General features: G+C 48.2%; 1 pseudogene; it reads right to left on the reverse strand.

Annotated features, from left to right (window-relative positions):
• Nucleotides 1-222: 222 nt before the first annotated feature.
• On the reverse strand, nucleotides 223-1,027 carry LOC146208922 (uncharacterized; annotated as a pseudogene).
• Nucleotides 1,028-11,943: the final 10,916 nt, after the last annotated feature.

An 11,943-nucleotide genomic window follows, 5' to 3' on the forward strand; every position in this document is an offset into this window, starting at 1 on the left:
TTGCACGATTTCAAAAGAAACTGAAAAAAGTTGGACTACAGCATTCGAATTATTTGCTTAGTGGTCAGATAAGTAGTGTCAATCCATTGCGCTACTGAAACATTTTTCTTTTTTTTTTTTGACATGGTATTTATTACACGTGGTTATGTACAGAAAGGGTTATGTACACAGACTATTTACAATGCACTCAGCCGTTGCTGAGATGCACGAGAGAAAACACAACTAAAAGGCAGGCGAAGATAAGCACCGTGTCAACAGCGGAAACCAATCAGGTTGAAAGTCATTTTCATCATAAGTGTCCTTCAGTTGCAGCATCATTCTGCTAAAATGGAGTCTAGGTGGAACAACAGGTTGAGCGTTGCGATCCAACATGCGTGTCTTCCACAAGCTATGAAGTCCAATAAGGAAAAGCATGTCATATGTTTCGTAATCAGGTTGTGTAACAGCAAGATACCGCAAACTGCACGAATTTAGAACAAAGTCGTTCTTTAGAGTTCTTAGCAGCACATCCCAAAAAAGAATTGCGTCTTTGCAATTAATGAAATATTGCTCAATTGTTCTAGGCACATCACACAGACGGCAGTTTTCAGAAGATACAAAAATATTTTTCCTATTGAGCCATCTTTTAACAGGTAGAGCTTCGGTGTGTAATTTAACGGAAAATGTTTTCGTGCAAGGAGAAATCTGCATTTGGCGCACCCTCTTTAACACATCATGACCCTTAAGATCAAAGTATAACGAACGATACAGTAGCGGCGGGAAAAGCATTGCTATCAGTTCCTTGTATAGTGTATTGCGTGAAACAGAATATAAGTACTCCTTCGAGAATCGTGCTGTCAAAAACATCACCGAAACACAAACTTTCTGCATAAATCCTAGTAACAGTGGGCGGTCAGTAAAATATGAAGAAACCACTAAGTCAGGGAGCAAATTCATGAACTTGTAGAAATTCTCTAATAATCGGATATGAACAATCACGAAACAAGAAGAAATGGGCAACTAACTGCCTTACATACAGATGCACTAAGCCCCCCCCCTCCCCCCCCCCCCCCCTCCCCCCCCCCCTCCCCCCCCCCCCCTGCATAAACAGGTCTGAATAGGTTATCACGTCGAATCGGTTCAAAATAAATTGTATGACCAAATAAACGTCGCAAAATGTTCGGTGAAAACGCTGGATGTAATGCCTAGCACAGTGGATAACCAGAAGCACATAATAAATGTTTGTCGTCAAAAACATATTGCGGGCCTGAACCCGACCGAATATTGAACGCCGATAGGGGACAAATGTATTAGCATAACGCTGGAAGACTGGAACGCGCTTTTTCAAGTAATTTCGCATGCTAGCAAGGTGATGTTAAAAATCCTGCAAGGTAGGCTGCAGCAGTATGTGGATCGGGAGCTTCCGGACGTGCAAGCTGGTTTTCGCAAGGGCAGAGGAACTAGAGACCAAATTGCCAACCTTCGCTGGATCATGAAAAAAGCAAGAGAGTTCCAGAAACCCATTTACTTCTGCTTTATTGATTATGCGAAAGCGTTTGACTGCGTAGATCACAGCAGATTGTGGCAAGCTCTCCAAGAGATGGGAGTTCCAATTCACCTCATCTGTCTCCTCAGGAACCTTTATGAAGGGCAAGAGACCAAAGTCAGAACTGGGCATGGTCTTACTGATTGGTTTCCGATTGAGAAAGGGGTGAGGCAAGGCAGCAAACTGTCGCCCTGCCTATTTAACCTATATGCAGAGTGCATCATGAGGAAGGCCGGTCTGGACGAGTCTTCAGCTGGAGTGAAGATCGCTGGAAAACGCATCAACAACCTTAGATATGCGGATGATACCACTTTAATGGCAGAAAGGGAAGTGGAACTCAAGAGACTTCTGATGCGCGTACAAGAAAGTGAGAAGTTTGGGCTTAAACTGAACATTAAAAAGACGAAGATCATGGCGTCTTGCCCTATCAAGTCCTGTAGCATCAATGGACAAGAAGTGGAAGCTGTGACAGATTTTCTGTTCTTGGGCGCCAAGATTACCTCGGAAGGAGACTGCAGCCATGAAAATAGAAGACGCCTGCTTCTGGGAAAGAGAGCAATGGTTAGCCTTGACCGCCTAGTAAAGAGCAGAGACATTAATCTGCCAACCAAGATCCGTATAACCCGTGCTATGGTCTTTCCAGTTGTGATGTATGGATGCGAGAGTTGGACTGTGAAAAAGGCTGACCGCCGAAGAATTGACGCGTTTGAATTGTGGTGCTGGCGAAGACTCTTAAGAGTTCCTTGGACTGCCAGAAGATCAAATCAGTCGATATTGTCGACCATAAACCCTGACTGCTCATTGGAGGGTCAAATTCTAAAGTTAAAGCTCAGCTACTTTGGTCATCTGATGAGAAGAGAGAAGTCGCTGGAGAAAGATTTGATGTTGGGAAAGGTTGAGGGTCGCCGGACAAGGAATAGGCAGCGAACGCGATGGTTAGATGGCATTCTCGAGGCATTGCAGATGAAGCTATGTGATGTTAAGAAGATAGTGAGAGACCGGAAAGCGTGGCGTGACATGGTCCATAGGGTCACGAAGAGTCGGACACGACTGAACGCCTGAACTGAACTAAATGCAGGCAGTGGAATGCCCAAGTATTTAGGGGGAACGCATGACCATTCAACTCCTGCATATGGTGCCGGTGAGGTTATCACACAGTAGCCCACCGTCAACAAGGTTGTGCCAAGGAGTTGGTTGCGTCGCGCTCGTCACCCGTTTCGTGAACGAGGGCTGTCAGCTCACTGGGCGGTAGCGATGAATCCGAGTCGGCGCTGGTGAGATGAAGAAAAAAGGCTTTATAAACTATTTACAGGCATTTACACAGCAAGTTCGGCTCTGGGGCCGAAAGCTAACATAGCCATACGCGACGGTGCTCGCGTAGCGACGGCCGGGGAGATTCCGCCGCGTCCGCTCTCTCAGAGGGCGAACTGCTCCTTATGGACGCTAGTGACGAACTCACACTCGGAGTCTCGAACGGAAGCACTTGAGTCTCCATAACCGAGAAACCGTTGACGCTCATATGGTCCAATTCGAAGGCAGCACTTTCGCAGGGCGAATGGGAGAGCTTGCTGCGCTCTTGCTTCAAATATGCCGCGGGGCGAGAAGAGGTCCACCGTCAGGGCCACGGCGCCGTGCTGTCCGGACGTTCAGCTCATGTTGAAACACGTCACTTCTCTCCCTTTGGCACGGCTCGCCGCCAGTGCACTGATGCTTTGCAGATCAGTATCCGGAGTTTGTGAAGGAGGCGTTCGCCGAAGACGTTTGGCGTCCGGCTGCATTTCTGGGCGGCTTTGGCCGGACACAACAGCACCCCCGCCATCAGACAATGCGCCGGGAAGACGAGCGGCTCGCATGTGGCTCGGATGCCGGGTGCGCTCGTTCGCCAGGTTCCTCCAAGCTCACGTCCAGTGTACGGGTGCCACGTAGCCTCACGTCCCTCGGGTCCCACTCGCCAGGCCAGGATCTCTGCCGGCAGCCTTTTGGCCGGGGCACGTCAATCAACTTCGCTCGGGTCGCTCCGATGCCATTTGTCACTCGCCACTGGTAACGGTAGACTGTTCTGCGGCTTGCAAAACCGACCGACAACAGGCAACACCCAACACAAGCAAGTACCCTCGGTCACCCGTCAACCACCAGACAAAGGCAATTTTTTTTTATTACGTCTTTATTTCTGCTTACGGTAGGCGTTTACCTTGCGGCAGAACTAAGTTGCTTCATGGATGTAGGGGTGGAGGAGCGGTTAAGGGTGGAGGTGAGGGTATGGGTGGGGGTGGGGGTGAAGGTTGGGATAGATATGAGGGACCGGTGTCCGGATGCCTTGCCGGCAAAATTTCAAATTCAGTTAGCTAAATTGTTGTCCCCTTTTTGCTCTCACTACAACAAGAGACAAGTGTATAGGATGCAGTACAGAAGGTTCAAAAACAATTTTGCACATTACTGATACATTAAATAGCAGGGAAAGTAATAATCAATAATGAAAAAGTCTCCGTGAAATCACTTGGGCCGTAAACCACAACTGAGTAAGCAAGGAGGTCATTTAATTTTGCCCCGATCTGCCTACAGCATTACCGTCAGCGACGAAGCTCGCGTCGAAGGTAGCTATGTCTCGAATGCACGACTCAAAGCATCTGAGTTCACACTGTGCTGCTAGCTCTCATCCGCAAGCGGCAGAACGCCTAGCAGTATTCGGGTGGTTTGGCTCTCCTCCCTCCGCCACAGCTTCGGCTGTCCATTTCTCTACGAGACGTTTCTTTCCACTTTGTACACGAAAGAACAGACGAGCAGAAGTTACTCGCTTTGTTGAACGATCTGTCTCGTTCTTTATGCTCTGCGCATCAATCGCGCACTTTCTCAGCACGGGTACATTTGTGCCGCTGGGATCGCCGCTTCCTTTTCCTTTCGTGATCGTTTGGGTTTTCTCACCTTTTGGTGCCAGCTCTTTCAAGCTGCCGGTAACCGGAGCTAGTATGGCGCCGACATCGTCGAAGTGCGGCACCGCGCCTACATCGCGGCCAGCAGCGCATGACTCACTGCCAGTCGCGTCCGAACAAGGACAAGGCTCGCTCACGCCAGCCCCCGAGCTAGGCATATCCTCTGCAGGCTTGCCACTCAAGTTACACTGATCCGCCGGTGTGCCGCGTCGGTCAGCGCTAAGTCAGCGCTAACCGACGCACGATCAAGGTCGTCTGACAGCTGGGATGTTTCGGATCGCATGAGGTCCATGTTCGCAAAAGGGTTGTTGATTTCGTCAATACAACTGAGCGCGTCAGGACGCGAAAATTCATGGCTTCTGTCTAGTCGCTCGCTGTGGACTTCACAAGTGTGGCTCTCGACAGCGTCCGCGTCATGGGTCTGTCTTCGTTGTTCAACACACGTGGGCTGCGCAATTTCCATGAGCGCCACTTCGTTTTTCCGCGAGTGATGATCTACGACAACGCTGATCTCGGACATTGCCAATTTGTCGGCTCCCAGCCTGACTACATCTCCGCCACGCTTTACAACTTCTGCTTCTAAGCTGTCAGGCGGTTCATTTACTGCCAGCTCCCTACTATCGTTAAGTGGATTGCTTACAATTACGTAGGGCGGCATACAGGAGGGTGTCACTGCAGATTTCTCGCCGATGAAGTCGGCTCCAACCGTCTCAGCAGCCAGTGGCTCGACCAAGGTAACCCTAGACACCTCTGTTCGATCGGCTCGATCGGCTCTCTGCTGCTATCGCGTTGCTCGGCCGCTTCCCCAAGCTGTGTCTCATTCTTTGGTGCAAGTACAATTTGCTCCGAGACTTCCTGACTGTCTAGCCATTCGGCTACATCGGCTTTCAATTGACACGCCAAATCCAAGAACGCTTTGGTACAGTTTTTCTCCCGCTGATGTCCCTAAGTTTAATTGGTTACAGCCGATGTCTTTTCAGTAAAGACTCTCTCAGGTAGTCGTAGCTTTTCAAGCCAACGTCTATCACGCGCTTGAGTTCCTCCGATGCCTCAGCGGAGAGAAGAGCTAACAAATTTTGTGGCCAAGTATCTCGCTAAAAGCGCTTACTTTTGCAGACACGCTCGAAATCTGCCAAATACTCTGCCATATCCTCGGCGATGAGGAACGGTTGCAGACCCTCTCGCGGCTTCGAACTGTTACTTTGAATGGCAATTAAGGCTTCATGCCTTTCAACATCTATTTCATGTGCCGAAAGCTCGAGCTGCATAAGCTTCTTTAAGCGGGAAAACTGCTTTTCGCGTTCTAGCCTTTCACGCCCATAGCGGTCTTGGCGTTTAAGCTTCTCACGATCATAGCGCTCTTGGCGTTCAAGCCCTTCGCGCTCATCGCGCTTTTGAAGTTCTAGCCTTTTGGCTTCCTCCTTCCTTTTACTCTCTTGAATATCGTCCGAGGCCTCTGCGGTTTCCTTAACCGTCACTTCTGCCTGCATGATCTCAAGAAATTTCTTTTTTCTTTTTGTTGAGCCCAAATCGATGCCCAACTGATCACAAATTTGGAGAAGTTCTCTGACCTTGAACTCTCCATGTTTTACACCGGCCTCTTGTTGTTTGCCTTTTTAGAATAGTGTACAAGAGGTTCGCTGTCTCGCTCCTAGCAAGAGACGCGCAAGCTTTTCACAAACTGATTGCCCTCTCAGCATCCCCTGGTTTTCAAAACACTTCCTGTAGGCTTGAAACACGCAAGGTTAACACAATGCTCGCTCAACCCTTCTCTAAGCTACCCTGTGTGTCAGAGAAAGTCTGGCGTTTGAGGGAAACTTCAGGTACCCACCGCGCCGAGGTGCCTGACGCCGGTAAATCCCGCAGCTGCCATCCAATGTTGTGCCGGTGGGGTTATCACAGGTAGCCCACCGTCAACAGGGTTGTGCCAAGGAGTTGGTTGCGTAGCGCTCGTCACCCGTTTCGTGAACGAGGGCTGTCAGCTCCCTGGGCGGTAGCAATGAATCCGAGTCGGCGCTGGTGAGATGAAGAAAAAGGCTTTATAAACTATTTACAGGCATTTACACAACGAGTTCGGCTCTGGGGCTGAAAGCTAACATAGCCATACGCGACTGTTCTCGCGCAGCGACGGCCGGTGAGATTCCGCCGCGTCCGCTCTCTCAGGGGGCGAACTGCTCCCTATGGACGCTAGTGACGAACTCACACTCGGAGTGTCGAACGAACGCACTTGAGTCTCCGCAAACCGAGAAACCGTTGACTCTCAAATGGTCCAATTCGAAGGCAGCACTTTCGCAGGGCCAATGGGAGAGCTTGCTGCGCTCTTGCTTCAAATATGCCGCGGGGCGAGAAGGGGTCCACCGCCAGGGCCACGGCGCCGTGCTGTCTGGACGTTCAGCTCATGTTGAAACACGTCGCTTTTCTCCCTTTGGCACGGCTCGCCGCCAGTGCACTTATGCTTTGCAGAGAAGTATCCGGATTTTGTGAAGGAGGTGTTCGCCGAAGACGTTTGGCGTCCGGCTGAATTTCTGAGCGGCTTTGGCCGGACACAAAAATATAGGGGCGGTGCTGAGCCCCACAAACTAAACCAAAGGCCGGAACTCTTGGAGTGATTCATCTGAGCACCAGAAACAATGCCAAGTTGTTCTATGCTGGATATAACTTTTTCTATGCTTGGTTTGTCAGTGCAGAAAAACGCAAGATCATCAGCATTTGCGAGCACTTTAACCTCATTTCCAAGGAGAGGGAAGCCATGGATACTACTGTTATGTAAAACACTTAGACAAAAAGGCTCCAAGTAAAGAGCAAAAAGCAGCGGAGACATCGGACAGCCTTACTTCAGAGAAGAATTAATTGGTACGGGGTTTGATAGGTGACTGTTTAAAATTCGGCGAGTAGAACAATTTCAATAGCAAAGTTGAACCCCCCTCAGAACTACAGAACCAACGTTCGCTCGTTCCAGAAAAGAAAACAGGAAAGAGTGATGAACTCGATCAAATGCTTTTACGAGGTCGACTTGAAGTAGAGCAACCTGATTATGAGAGCAGGAGCACGATTAGAGGGTTTTGCGCGCAATATGTACATTACTTTGTATGACATGGCTCCTCAAGCCACACGTCTGGTGAGGGCCAATGAGAACCAACATTGCGAACTGTAGGCGATTTGATAAAATTTTGGCGAAAATCTTGTAATCCACATTTGCCAGTGTTACTGGTCTATTGCCTTCCACTGAGCTTAATGTTTCACCAGGACTCTTGTATTAGGACTGTGTGGCATTTTGTGAAAGTGAATATTGATCTTTGTATTTGGCCTTCCTGGACATACACGGGGGGTGTACGGCAACGTAAACAGGGAACTCCTAAGGAAAGTATTAAAAGAAGAAGGTATCAGTCACGAGATAACAGATTTCCTATCAGGAAATATACCGGGATAACAAAGTAGAATTAATTACATGGGAAGTTATAAGAAGTACGGACGCTGTCAAAATATGCAAAGGATTAAGGCAAGGTTGTTCTCTATCACCGCTGCTCTTCATGCTATATATGATAAATATGAAACGGAGGATGCAAGAAAGTAACCTAGGTTTTAACCTGTCATATAGATTAGGCGAGAAGGTGGTAAAGCAGCGCCTCTCCGGTGTAATGTGTGCAGACGATATTGTGCAGCTAGCTGAGAGTCTGGAAGACTTGCAAACTCTAGTTAAGTATTGCGGAGACGAAGGGGACGCTCTAGGCTTCAGTTTCAGCTCACTGATCAGGGTCTTAAAATGCAAGGCCATGAAATACCTAGAGTAGCAGAATATAAATATCTGGGGGTATGAGTAAACGAAGGATTGGCATACATTGGAAAGCATGAGCAATCACTTAAGGCCAAAGGACGAAGAAATGCCGGGATAATGAAGTATAAGGCATTGTGGGGATACAATAGGTATGAGGTTTTGAGGGGTATTTGGAAAGGAATTATGGTGCCCGGACTTACTTTCGGAAATGCGGTTTTGCGTCTAAAATCAGAGGTACAGTAGACATTAGAAATAAATCAGTCAGCCGTCAAACGATTGGCACTGGGTGCCCACGGCAAACCCACAAATGAGGCGGTACAGGGAGATATGGGCTGGGCATCTTTCGAATTACGGGAAGCTCAGAGTAAAATATTGTATGAGGAACGCCTGACTAAATTGGACACCAACAAGTGGACCGCTAAAGCATTCAAATACCAATACCTTTTTAAAAAGCGCTGACTTATAATGGTGGGGGTAACATTAAGAGATAGGAAGCGTGCAGAGTGGGTCAGAGAAATAACTCAAGTTACCGACATTCTGGTGGTAATTAAGAAGAAATGGACATGGGCAGGACATGTAGTGCGAAGAGAGGATAACCGATGGTCGCTTAGGGTAACAAACTGGATTCCAAGGGAAGGAAAGCGTAGCAGGGGGCGGCAGAAAGTTAGGTGGGCGGATGAGATTAAGAAGTTCGCAGGGGTCAAGTGGATGCAGCTAGCACAGAACCGGGTTAAGTGGAGAAATATGGGAGAGGCCTTCGCCCTGCAGTGGGTATAGTCAGGCTGATGATGATGATGATGATGATGACTTATAAATGGAGGAAAAGAACTAGAAACTAACCAGTAAGTATTATGGTCACAGGGACGAAGAAATAGTGTGTTAAGCAACATATGAAAAACACAGAAGGTTAAAAGTCTATAGAAAAGAAACAGTGTAGAACTATACCCAAAGTGGAAAAGGCAGATCAGAAACTTTCTTTGATAACTCATGAGGCAGTGCCCTACATTTTGAAGCTAGATGAGGGTGCCTTAAAACACGCAGCTACAAAAAGAAATTTAACCATGAAGATGACAAATGTGCAGTATGTGGAAAATCCATTGAAACAATTAACCATTTTAGATTCTAATGCGTTGGTATCCATCACGAAGTCAATGCAGGCGCAGTCACTCCTCCTGAGGCTCTGGGGTTTAGAGATACCAGTGGCCGGGTGAATGAACCCGGGTGGAACCTAGCAAGAAACGATTTGAAGATTAGTGGCTTAAAAGCAGAAAATTAACAATTATGTTAGTAATGTAGACACTAAAATTCAATAAATGGAATGATGGTATAGTTTACCCATGTAAAACAAGAATTAAGATATAGGAAAAAAAAGGAGCATGATGGCAACTGCGACCACTCGTTTCAAAAGGGACGCTCCTATATTCGAGCTATCCACCCACACACCCACCCACCCACCCACCCATCCATTCTTTTACTTATCCATCCATCCATCCATCCATCCATCTCCCCCCCCCCCCCCCCTCCCGCCGGGGTGGCGCAGTCGTTACGGCGCTCGACTACTGTTCCCGAGGAAGCGGGATCGAATCCCCGCCTCGGCGGCCGCTTTTCGATGGCGGCAAAAAGCCCGGCGCCCGTGTGCTGTGCGTTGTCAGTGCATGTTAAAGAACCCCAGGTGGTCGAAATTTCCGAAGTACTCCACTTCGGTGTCTCTCATAGCCTGAGTCGCTTTGGGATGTTAAACCCCACAAACCAACCAACCGACCGACCGACCGACCGACCGACCGACCGACCAATCATCCATCCATCCATCCATCCATCCATCCATCCATCCATCCATCCATCCATCCATCCATCCATCCATCCATCCATCCATCCATCCATCCATCCATCCATCCATCCATCCATCCATCCATCCATCCATCCATCCATCCATCCATCCATCCATCCATCCATCCATCCATCCATCCATCCATCCATCCATCCATCCATCCATCCATCCATCCATCCATCCATCCATCCATCCATCCATCCATCCATCCATCCATCCATCCATCCATCCATCCATCCATCCATCCATCCATCCATCCATCCATCCATCCATCCATCCATCCATCCATCCATCCATCCATCCATCCATCCATCCATCCATCCATCCATCCATCCATCCATCCATCCATCCATCCATCCATCCATCCATCCATCCATCCATCCATCCATCCATCCATCCATCCATCCATCCATCCATCCATCCATCCATCCATCCATCCATCCATCCATCCATCCATCCATCCATCCATCCATCCATCCATCCATCCATCCATCCATCCATCCATCCATCCATCCATCCATCCATCCATCCATCCATCCATCCATCCATCCATCCATCCATCCATCCATCCATCCATCCATCCATCCATCCATCCATCCATCCATCCATCCATCCATCCATCCATCCATCCATCCATCCATCCATCCATCCATCCATCCATCCATCCATCCATCCATCCATCCATCCATCCATCCATCCATCCATCCATCCATCCATCCATCCATCCATCCATCCATCCATCCATCCATCCATCCATCCATCCATCCATCCATCCATCCATCCATCCATCCATCCATCCATCCGTCCGTCCGTCCGTCCGTCCGTCCGTCCGTCCGTCCGTCCGTCCGTCCGTTTATCCATCTATCGTCCGTCAGCGCCCTCTTCGGCGGGAATTTCGTACAACAGAATCAGGCTTTCCGAGGCTGGTTCTAGCAATGTTGGTCCGAGGCGCTTCGTTTCGCCATGTACCGACTTTAGGGTGGTTCGAAAGTTTCCTAATCCCGAAGGACGTTTTTGGTGTCCAACTCTCACTAAAGCAAGAGCGATTGGTATCTCATGTGTGTACTGCGTAGCAAGCACGACGACAGAGATGTTGCCGTGCCCGCGAAGTGTGTGTCGCAAGAGAGATCACACCCCCTACGACGCGTCTCGATGTAATTAGTTTCTCGACTTTTCTTATAATTAATTGAAGTCTACTGCTAGTGAGGAGCGGTTGCGGATTCCGCGTACGCGGCCACATAGGTAAAGGTAAAGGTCTCGCCGCAAGGATTGTTTGCATGAACTATCCATTTCTGATATCAAGTGGTTTCGTATTGCTTTGTATGCGTTTCCATTTGCCTCGTGAGTATATAAACTCAGCTGCACTGATGCTTTGTAGCCAATGCATCCACACACGCTTAAACTTAGCTGGTATGGTCCCCCAAGATTAATATGCCCCACTGAGCTCTTGATAACGACTGCGCGTGAACACACTTCAAGTTTAAAACTCAGTTTCATCGCTGTCCTCGCGTGTACACATTCGCGATAACCCAAATATGCACTCGGCGAAATTTATTTTAAAGTAGTAAACTGCACTTTACATTTTATGCGTCGAAAGAAAAATTTGAATGTATGGCTCTTCGTACCTCCCAGCATTGCAATAATTCTCACAAGAGGAGATAATTTTTTGCAGACGCTTCCGATTGTGACGGAAGGCGGTTTTGGATCTGCAAGCGTCGATTTAGGTGATATAATAATAAAGTAAAGCTTAAGTGTAATATGTCATAGTAGTGCTGAAGATACAAGTGGCCTTGGTAAGAGCTTATCTGAAAATTAATTGCAATGAATTGCTGGTTTATACATGTTAATCGATGCTAGAGATTTGTGCACGGACTTAAAATTCTGA

The sequence above is a fragment of the Amblyomma maculatum genome, chromosome 1 (genome assembly GCF_055883805.1).
Source record: "Amblyomma maculatum isolate TAMU_Amacu chromosome 1, ASM5588380v1, whole genome shotgun sequence".
Taxonomy (NCBI): Eukaryota; Metazoa; Arthropoda; class Arachnida; order Ixodida; family Ixodidae; genus Amblyomma; species Amblyomma maculatum.